Source organism: Mytilus californianus, unplaced genomic scaffold, assembly GCF_021869535.1.
Source record: "Mytilus californianus isolate M0D057914Y unplaced genomic scaffold, xbMytCali1.0.p SCAF_1, whole genome shotgun sequence".
Taxonomy (NCBI): domain Eukaryota; kingdom Metazoa; phylum Mollusca; class Bivalvia; order Mytilida; family Mytilidae; genus Mytilus; species Mytilus californianus.
Window position 1 is genome coordinate 37,043,863 of NW_026262581.1, and position 9,736 is coordinate 37,053,598.

A 9,736-nucleotide genomic window follows, 5' to 3' on the forward strand; every position below is an offset into this window, starting at 1 on the left:
ATGAGACTATATTCGTAAGAATGTTAAATTTAACATTGTGATGTTTTAACTGCAACAATTAGATATGTCATTGTTAACGTTGTTGATTAATTGTTTATGAATACAGTGAGGGTTAATGCCACTGTATATATATAAGTATATGACTTTTTTAGATACTGTGAGGTTGAATGCCACAGTAAGTGTGCGAGGAAAATGCCGCATTCATTTGTTTGCGAGGAAAATGCCGCACTCATTTGTTTGCGAGGGAAATGCCGCATTCATTTGTTTGCGAGGGAAATGCCGCACTGGGTTGTTTGCGAGGGAAATGCCGCATTCATTTATAGTAGTAATGTTAATTATATTTACTTTGTTTATAGTTATTACTTGGTATTCATTATTATATTTATTTTACAGATCAATGGAAACAATTTCACTGAAAATTTAAATTAGTCACTATGACTATTCAGTTAGTCAATTATTAGCCGAAAGGTAGTCAACAGCATATATGACTACTAATCTAGTCATTGTGACTACCTGCGCGGTCAATTTGACGATGTTAGTGGTCACAGCACCACGTGGTGTAGAGTATCGGTTTTCACGCGCACTCTTTCGCGTTCCCTTTGTTCCCTAGATCGTGTAGATGTAAACAAACCAGGAGGCACGAAACTGTTATTTTGTCAATTAAACCAATTGTTTAAAGTAAGTATCATGTATATATGTTTTAATTCTAACTTACAAAAATTAAATTTCAGAAAGAGAAGTGTAATGAATGTAATATCGGCACATGTTGACGTAATGACAATAAAAAAGGGGGAGATATGTATACGGGATATCAATTTTGATACACATTCAACGTATTGTCGATTGAAAAGAGTATTTAGCGATATCTTTTTTTCATCTGACCAAAAACTGTTAAAAATAAACACTGCAATCGATATTCACAACAATAAATTAAAAAAAATCCTCAGGGTGGCTGTCAAGATCCTGGTGCTTACATTACAATGCTGTGATATAGGATGGGTGGCTGTCAAGATCCGGGTGCTTACATTACAATGTTGTGTTATAAGATGGGTGGCTGTCAAGATCCTGGTGCTTACACCACACTGTTGTGGTATAAGATGGGTGGCTGTCAAGATCCCGGTGCTTACATTACAATGTTGTGGTATAAGATGGGTGGTTGTCAAGATCCTGGTGCTTACATTACAATGTTGTGGTATAAGATGGGTGGCTGTCAAGATCCTGGTGCTTACATTACAATGTTGTGATATAGGATGGGTGGCTGTCAAGATCCCGGTGCTTACATTACAAAATAATGGTAAAAGATGAGTGACTACATCACTAGATCAAAGATTTAAAAAAAAAAATTTCTTTTAACTTTTAACATGACTGATATACTTGTTTATTGTTATATTTTAGCTTCTAAAATGATATAATTATATTTTTCAGCAAATGAAGACATTGCTATTTGTATGAGCACAGCTGAGAGATTTTTGACCAGAGAGAATATTACACTGACACATGCAGAGTTGATACCGACAAAATATCTTAAATAAACACTTCAAATTCTGACATACTGAAAATGTATAAAATATATATTTAAGTTGGGATATCATAATGTATGTAACAATGAGTTTATAATAAATACATTTTCTTTATTTGATTTTTAGACTTTTAATATATGTCACTGAGTAATGGTAACACATGGAAACTTAAGATATAGGAAGGTTTTGAACATTGAGCACTTTGTGGTCCTATGCTGTTGTCATTGTTAGTATTGCTGCTGTGGAATTTTATGATATTATATTCCAGATGCATTTTTCAATCCTATGGAAGAGAAACAACATAAAGTAGAATAACAGAAGAAATGAAACATAAAAGTACAGAACGGATAGAAACACACACAAAGTAAAATGGTAGAACAAAAAACACAACACAAATTAAAATAACAGTCTAACAGTCGTGACTATTCACAGTAATCATGTTGACTAACCAACATGGTCACTTTCGACCATTTCAATAAGTCATATGGACTGCATTCAATTGTCAAACTGACAAATGTGCATAGTCAATTGAACAATCCAATTCGTCATAACGAGTATAACATATAGTCATTTTGACTTCCTAACATAGTCATAATTACCACCCTACTTAGTCAAATGTGACTAACCATCTAGTCAAACGACTAAGAGCATAGTCAAAATGATTAAAGTGCATTGTCATCTAGAGGACAGTCAAAATGACCAATTAAATTGGTCAAATTGACTAATTTAGGTTTTCAGTGTTGAGTGTTATGCCAATGATTCGAGATTTGCCAGTATCATACGAGATTTACCCTCTTTTGTCGAATCGTCTAGATCAAATTCTACAATTAAGAAATACAAGTGCTATTTTAAAAAGTTTGAAAAATGGTGTGTTTCATGTTCACTTGAGTGTTTACCAGCGACAACTACTACGATTTCTATGTATATAGGTGGACTCATTCAACAGGGATCCAGTGTTGCGATTTTAGATGCAAGTTTTTATTCAATAAAATGGTTTCATGACTTTAATTTCAAACATAATCCTTGTTCAGACAAATTCCTTGGTCTTATTTATGAAGGAGGAAGGAGATTGCTAAGTAAACCTATAAACAAAAAAGAACCTATTACGCCAGATATATTAAGGAAAATTGTTTTGAAGTTCGGAGATCATAATAATCTCAAAAAATTGCGTGTAGTAGTATTATTTCTGTAAGGATTTTCTGGATTTTTGAGGTATAGTGAATTGGCTAACATTAAGATGAATAATATTGAGTTTCAAGTCAGTCATGTTAAAATTCGCATTGATAAAAGCAAAACTGATTTATACAGAAGGGGTAATTCTGTTGTTATAGCTGCAACAGGTACAGATTTATGTCCAGTTTTTTGGTTAAATAAGTATATCAATTTAGCTGAATTGAGCAAAAATTCTGATAGCTATATTCTCAGAGCACTGTCTTTTATGAAATCGAAAGATGTTTATAAATTATGTAATATAAATAGTCCATTGTCCTATACCAGAGCGAGAGAAATTTTGTTAGAGAGTTTATCAGATATTGGTTTAGATAAGCTTAAGTTTGGGCTTCATAGTTTGAGAAGTGGTGGCGCTTCTACGGGGGCTAATAGAGGAGTCTCTGATAGGTTACTTAAAGTCCACGGTAGATGGGCTTCTGATAAAGCCAAAGATGGGTATATTAAAGACAATTTAAAATCTCAAATGGCTGTTTCCTTGAATCTTGGCATATAGTTCTCAAATTATTTATTCCTTTGTTTTATCGAAGTTACTGCGAGCAAACAAACCTAAATTATGACTTGTCTCTTATTTAGCCATGTATTTAGTATAGAAATGTTTTAAATTCGGACGAATTCATGAGGGAGAATTTAAATTTATTTCTATTCCGTTATATTTGGAATTTCCCTATTCTATTTCTATCTTTAGACTTGTGGTACAAGTTTGGCTAGTATGTAAATCAGAAGTGGTCTGATGTTACTGTTGTTTTCTGCACGAATATTTCGAGGGCGGTAGTACGGGTGGGGTTTTATAGGCATATATAAGTCCTGATTACGTTTGATTATTATCGATGTGCTCCAGTAACTTTGATAGACGAAGTTAACGTTAAGCTCTGCATAATATATTACAGTTATGTTTGTATTGATATGTATTTAGAGGACATTGTGAATGTATATAGATGGAATTGTGGTATATTTTTGTAATTTGTAAAATGTTTACAAGATATTAAATGTTGTTTCGCTGAGAAAATAAGAAAGTTACTGCGAGCAAACAAACCTAAATTATGACTTGTCTCTTATTTAGCCATGTATTTAGTATAGAAATGTTTTAAATTCGGACGAATTCATGAGGGAGAATTTAATTTAATTTCATATGAGAACGTGGAACATGTAAAACAGTTATATTCAAAGTTATGTGAAAGGTTTGAACAATTTAAGTTAGCACACTAACAGTGTTTAGATTTGTGTACACAATCAGAAGTTATAGCAAATTTGGAAGTGAACTATGAACGTTGTCATGAGAACTTTGTAGAATTAGTATATATCGCGAGTGAAAAATCGCATGAAGAGGAAATACCCGAAGAAATTTCAGTTTCAATTGATAGCCGTTTGAGTTCACGATCTTCAGTTTCATCACAATCTAGATTACGCAGTGCCAAAGCTAAACGGCTCATTGCAGAACTTAAACTCAGGAAATTATCAGAACACCATGAACTAGAACGTGAACAGCATGAACTAGAGCGGGCACAAATAGAAATTAAATTCAGACAACAGGTATTTAATCCGAGCTGGAAGAGGCCAATCTCGAAGAATCAGTGTGGCAAGAAGCAGCGGAAGAAGACACAGATAATAACAGTGGAATCATGAACATTCGGAACATTTTGCAAACAGTCTCGCAAACATTACAGAGCTCTATTCATGAGAGTGAAAAGGAATGTATTAATATGAACTTTATTTCCGGACAAACTGCAGCAACTGATAAACCAACGATGAACATTAATAACAGTACACAGGGAATCAGTGCTCAGTCTGGATTTTCGGATGTAAGTGTTTCTAGCATAGATTCGGCTTTTCAACGCCTAGCGGCATCTACACTTCACGAAGGGTTTAATTTGCCAAAACCAGAATTATTAACCTTTAATGGAACTCCGTTAGACTATAGTAAGTTTATAAGGAACTTTGAGACAAACATTGAAGGTAGAATAAGTGATAATAGTTTGAGACTGAGTTATTTAATTCAGTACTGTAGAGGTGAAGCAAAGTGTTGTATAGAAGATTGTGTATTATTAGATTCTGATGAGGGTTACAAACGTGCTAGAGCAATATTGTACTCCCGATACGGTAGGCCACATGTAATTGCTAGATCATTTATTGAAAAATTAGTGTACGGCGCTCAGATCAGGGAATTGTATATTTAAAAGGAATGGGATTAAAGCGTCAGATATTGAAGGTTTATCTAAATTGGCATTAGAAATGCAAAAATGTGAAATCACATTGTCTCAGTTAGGCTTTAATTCAGATATTGATAATTCTGAAAATTTAAGGTGTATTGTTAAACGCCTTCCAATGCATATGAGAACAAGATGGGTCGATATTGCTCATTCAATTAGCGAGTCTGGTAGAGAACCCCGGTTTTCTGATTTAGCTAAATTTGTAGACGAAAAATCACGCATTGCTAGTTCTATGTATGGTTACGATCTTTGTAGAGAAAACAATCAGAACAAGACTGATAATAGGGTTCTTACAAGTAAACATCATAATAATGATACAGTTAAGAGTAAGGTTACTATGTTAAGTACTCAAAGTTTAAATAACACAGCTAAGTATGAGCACAAATGTAACTGTTGTACAGGTACATGTGTAGATTTGACATCTTGTAGCAAATTCAAGTCAATGAGTTTAGATGATAGGTATAAATTAGTACGCATGTTAAAATTGTGTTATAATTGTTTAAAAGGGAAGCATTTTGCTAACAATTGTAGAAAACCAAAAGCATGCACTGTATCTGACTTACCTTACCCCTTACCTCTGTATCTTTAACCCCCTCTGTAGAGGAACCATACGCTAGTATGTAGAACTTGTGATCCGCAATTTCTATGTACAGTGATGCCTCCACCAATATGTTGCAGTGCTCTATATTTACAGTGAAATCCTACCCACACACACTTATATTAAAAATCCTTTGTTTTATAATTAAAATGTTTCTGTGCCTATCATACGGTGGTTAAAAGTCAGTCACTATAAAATATAAAATTCCTTCCTTTCTTTATACATATACACGCATATTACACATTTGTTTTCGGTTCCCCTAACCGTTTTGTATACGTAGCTAGATATGCTTTAAAGGTATAACTCATATCTGTAAGATATCAATAACATTATTCCTTAAAATCATTTGTTTTCGTATCACGGTAAGATGATAAAAGAATGAGTGCCGCTTCCTCATGATTTAAAAGATATATATAGTAAAGTATTGTCTAAAAGTTATATTCGGTTCTTCTAAAAAGTCCTTTATATAATCCATATATTGCTTAAAATTCTGTTGGCTATATATAATTTAAGATAATTTCGATATAAGATCGCACACTTTAGTAAAGTGTCACCACTAGTATGTATATATGGTAAAATAGGTTCATTATTTTACACTCTGTAAATTGACTAGTATATATGAGTTTTGTGGCTAAGATATTGTTTCTTCTGTTATGGTAGTGGTTAGCTTTTCCTTTTAAAGTCATTATCCTTATTATTATCAACCGCATACTATCTTATAACGGGCTATATGTAGCTGGTATATCAAGCGTCTAGTTAGGCGTTCTACTTTTGCTACACTGGCTGGAGAGAGTTTTCTTGATGTTGCAACCGGTGTAATGTCCTGAATTATTTGGAACTTTTCATTGTCCAAAAGTTCATTAAATTTGATTCCAAGACTGTCTAGTACAACAACTGTTTCTAGTAGTATCTTATTCCTTACATTACGGAGTTGTTCACATTTTAATATGAAATGGGTCACAGTTTCGTCATCCTTTGAGCATAGTAGGCATTTCGGATCGGTTTCGTCCTTGTACATTTTTATTCGTTTGCTTTGTAGTATATAGGATCCAGTAAGCAGCTTAAGTTTAACTGGTAGTCTTGTCGTATCTATGGCTGAATGGCAGTTAATTTTGAACAGAGGATGGATTTTCCCTTTTTCCAGGTTTCCTGTTGTGAGATGGTCCAGTCCATTATATAGTGGCAGTAGTTGCACTATTGATTTACTCCAATAGTTATGTACTGTTCTCTTGATGTTTGAGGTCCATAATGATTTTTTTACGGGGTTATCCAGATACCATGTAGCCTCTTGTAGATCGTACTTCCTGAGCATATGTTTTATAGCGACAAGCCAACTAGAACTTTGGTTGTTTTTTAGGATAAGTTGTCGTCCAGCTAGTGATTTTTCTATGCTTTCTTCGGGCTGATTACAGATGTTGTTGAATAGTCCAAGTGCTCGGATATGTAGTTGGACTTCTATTGGTAGTATTCCGGTTAAGATGTTAATAGTTATATCTGCTACGCAAGTTGGTAATGAAAGTATTTGCTTAAGTAGCTTTTTTTGTAAGTTTTCGACTAGTGCTAATGAGCGTGTTGTTGGTAATACTAGCTCTAGACCATAGAGAAGTACTGGAGATACATATATTTTGTATAGATGCACCATTGTCTCTACATCTAATCCGTTATGACCATGAAATCCTCCTCCAAGGAGGCTATATGCACTTCTCCTTGCTTATTTTATATTTTCCTCCACGTTAGCAGTCATGTTTTCTTTTAGTGACGTGGTTCTAATGATTCCTAAGTGTGTGGCACTCTTCACTGATGGCATTTCGTGGGGGCCCATAGTAAAGGTTGTTGTTACGGGGTCCTGTTTTCGCTTCCTGTTGGTTACGTTGAGGACTACACTTTTGGTAGGTTGTAATTGGTAACCTTCCATATATGCATAATCACATGCCATGTTTATAAGCAGTTGTGCTTGGTCTGGTTCTTCACTAATTAGTGCGATGTCATCTGCACATGCAGTACTATTTACACTTATGTTTCCTATTCTATATCCTGCCTCAGTTGTTTCGTACATGTTTAATAGCTGGTTGATGTATATTTTGTAGAGATTGGTGCTAAGTATACCTCCTTTCGCACTCCCTGGTTAACGTTGAATGGCTGCGAGATGTTTCCTTCCCATTTAATAGCACTTTTAGCGTTTTCGTGTAGATCTTTGATCAGTCCCCAGTGTCCATCATCAATTCCTGCCATAAAAACTCTTCTAAGCATATGACTATGAATAACAGTGTCAAATGCTGCTTTGGCATCTAAGAGTACCAGGTGGAAAGTTGTGTAGTTGTCGTTGGATTCTCTGTAAATTTCTTCTATTGGCAGCGCTGAGTTCATTGGTGATGATCCTGCAGTGAAACTCTCTGTCTTTTATTTTGTGTTTCTAATACTTTGTTATTCGTACGCTCTTTGACGACGGTTTCAATTATTTTGCCTATGACTGGTAGCACTGTAATTCCTCTATAGTTGGTAGCTTGCTGTCTTGTTCCTTTATTTTTGAAAACTGGTGTTAGTAGTCCCATTTTTAATGATGCTGATACAATTCCGTGCTTGAAGATACATTCCACGAGTGTTACTAACGTTGTTTCTATGCCGGATCCTGCATGGATAATATGTTCGATGGTTATGCCCTGGAAATCCGCAGATTTACCTCTGTTTATTGATCTGATTGCGTTTGTTATTTCATTGTGCGTTACGTTTCTGATGTTATTACGTTACACGAGTCGGTTTATACTCTGAATATCATCTTCAACTTGGTTATGATATGTGCTATCTATGTCTGTCTGGTTGTTAAATGTTGCTAGACTTCTAAAGTGTTCCTCAAATCCAGTGATGATATTTTCACTTTCATTTTCTCCTGGAGCATTACGTTACTTTTGTTGTTGGGTCTCCCGTGATCTTTCCAAACATTATATTTTTGCCTTGCAATTTTCAACGCTACTTGTATTTCAGGCGTCCATACTTTAAATTTCGGCTTTGCGTTGAATTTTGCCTTTGATGATGATGTTAGGTTAGCTGTTTCCCTTAGAAGTTCACATAATTTGGTTGTGGCTTGCTCAATTGATGTTTCTTCCATATTTTCTCTTATCTGGAGGCTGTCTATATGCATGTTGATGTGAGCAGAATACCATTCTTTGTCTACTTTGTCCCAATTGACCCTTTTTGCAATTTTGCTGCTAGCTTGCGCATGACTGATATTTGCGCATTCGTAACTGAATTTGGTACTCATACGAATTGGGTGATGATCGGATGTGTTTTCTGTCACGTTGTTGAGTACTTGTTTGTTGACAAATTCATTTTCTGGCAGGTTGTGCAGAAAATAGTCTATTTCTGATGATTCCTGCCCAAGTGAGTTAACAAAGGTCCTTTCTCTATTGTCGTATTTCAGTTTTATTGACTGTAATGTTAAGCATAATATTTTATTGCATAGTTGGTCTAAGCCCGGTTTTGATCATGCAGCTACCCAGCCTTCAGTTAATTTCGCAGCTACTAAAGGTTCTATGATTAAGAACTGTTTAGGGATTATTCCTGTCCTCGTTAAGGGTCGGAACGTAACTCTTGCAAAACATTTGCCTTGCTAGATGACGGAGCAGATAAAACTTTATGTGATGAACGATTACTTCAGAAATTAAATATAGCCAGCAAGCCGGTCACTTTCGAGATGTCTACTGTTAGCTCTTCTGGTAGTACAATTCACGGTCAAGAAGTTGACTTACAAGTAAAAGCTATTGACGGAAATGATAACGTGTCTTTAGAAAAGGTCTGGTCAGTAAAGAAGCTTCCAATTTCAGCTTGATCTGCCTCAGAAAATGTAGATATAAGAAAATTGCCGTATTTAGCCGATATACAGATACCCTCTACTGATTTAACCGAGGTCATGTTGTTCATTGGTACAGATTCACCTAACGCTCACATTCTGCTAGAAGTAAGGTCCGGTAACGAAAACCAACCATATGCAATTCGCTCACGCCTCGGATGGGCTATTCGTGGTCCTATTGATGATACGCATGCGTCAAATGTTATAAATGTACATTTTGAGGAGGCAAGAGATGTTTTGTTGCAGCGACAGTTAGAACGGATGTGGACCTCTGATTTTGATGATAGAGTACGAGAAGACAAGAATGGCTTGTCTATAGAGGATAAAGAGGCTA

At 35.2% G+C, this 9,736-nt stretch overlaps 1 long non-coding RNA gene across 1 annotated transcript; it reads left to right on the top strand.

The window, feature by feature from the left end:
* The first annotated feature begins 472 nt into the window (after positions 1-472).
* Positions 473-1,639, top strand: LOC127703748 (uncharacterized). Its single transcript, XR_007983021.1, has 2 exons — positions 473-678; positions 1,426-1,639. It is a non-coding gene; the product is annotated as an uncharacterized LOC127703748 (long non-coding RNA).
* Positions 1,640-9,736: the final 8,097 nt, after the last annotated feature.